At 30.1% G+C, this 1,594-nt stretch overlaps 1 long non-coding RNA gene across 1 annotated transcript; it reads right to left on the reverse strand.

The window, feature by feature from the left end:
* Positions 1 to 962: 962 nt before the first annotated feature.
* Positions 963 to 1,594, reverse strand: LOC109612328 (uncharacterized). Its single transcript, XR_002194459.2, has 2 exons — positions 1,249 to 1,594; positions 963 to 1,186 (listed from the first exon to the last, which is right to left on the reverse strand). It is a non-coding gene; the product is annotated as an uncharacterized LOC109612328 (long non-coding RNA).

Here is a 1,594-nt window from a genome sequence, read left to right on the forward strand (position 1 = left end):
CAAACAAAAATCCGTAGTTGACAAAAAATAAAAAAAAAACTTAAGGCCACTAATTTACCACTAATCTTAATTGAAAATATGTTAAAACTTTTGAGTTATTTTGAAACGATGGTAATGGAGTTTGGGTTTTGAAAAAAAAAAAAAAAAAAATTATACACATATATTAGAGGAGTATTAGATTATGTACAAATACACATACATATGTATATACACCAAATTATGGGATCATATTCAGTTCATATGAATTACATATCTGGGTATTTCTGATGTCTGGGACTAAACTATGATTTTATTGTCATAGCTTGATACAGTTTTTCTGGAAAATTGAAAATGATTGCAAATTTTTTCAAGAGTTGACCTTTTTTTGTAGTTAAGCCAAATATCAATCAGTAAAGGCTATAGCTGGCAGATAAAACAAGTAAATTCAATTGAAAAGCAGTAAGTTCGGCCGGGCCGAACTTTGAATACCCTCAACCATTTGGAACGAATTAGAAATTTTTTTAAAAAAATAAAATCCATTAAATTTTATTTTAAATCTTTACAATCAGGCATGTCACAGAATGTAAAATCGTTCAAGAGTGAAAACGAAAACGGTTTTAGCTTCTCTAAAAAACGGAAAACGCAAATATTTTGCGTTTTGATATCACTTTCAAAAAGCAGGGTGAAATTGAAATGTTTAGTGATATTAACGTAAAAAATTAACAGAAGACACATACATTTAACAGAAAATATTGTATGAACCAAATTCTCTTAGAATGAACATGTTTTTGGAATTTATTTTACAAAAAATCTATTATTTTTCTAATGCATGAATTCGGAAGGTTTAACCATTCTAACGTGAGTTCCGTCAATGCATCCTACAATTCCTGGAATTTCATAATTTTCAAAAAAGTACAATTTCGACTTTCTTTTTTCTTCGGAAGACATTCTTAATTTGATCCAATGTGGACAAATTTCAGCTTCAATTGCATTAATAACTCTCCACATAATTGTAGAAACTGTACTTCTCCCAAGGCTTAGCTCCACATCTCTACCTATAACTCCTTGAAATGCACCCGTAGCCAAAAACCTAAGCGTTGTTGCAAGCTGGATAATAGCCGGTATATTGGAACGTTTGAGGTGGGGAGAAATTTTTTCCAAAACTAAAACAAAAGCTTCTTTATTTAGCCGATAATAAGTTATAAATCTGTAGAAATAAATTATTATTAAAATAAATTTGAAAATAACTCATTGCTGGTGGATCCTTACTCTGCATTTGAGTGAGATAAAGGATCTGATGCGTTCCTCAATGTCCTGCGACAAATTTTTTCAGTAGACCGCTGATTTATTTCTTCATCCATTACAGCAAGTATTGAAGCCCCTGGCATTTTTACTTTTGGTGTTTATATTATAAAAAACAATTTAAACTCCTTTTTTAATTGTCAATAATTTGTTTACGACTTTTTTTTCATGGAGTTACCATATTTTTATTTCAAAAATGTGAAATGATTTTTTTTCCGGATTAATCAAAACGTACGAGTGCTGAAGAAGCAAAAGCAAATCGTAACGATTTGGAAAGGGTGAAATAAATCGATTTCGTAAAACTTCTGTGACA

This window comes from Musca domestica, unplaced genomic scaffold (genome assembly GCF_030504385.1).
Source record: "Musca domestica strain aabys unplaced genomic scaffold, Musca_domestica.polishedcontigs.V.1.1 200, whole genome shotgun sequence".
NCBI classification, from domain to species: Eukaryota; Metazoa; Arthropoda; class Insecta; order Diptera; family Muscidae; genus Musca; species Musca domestica.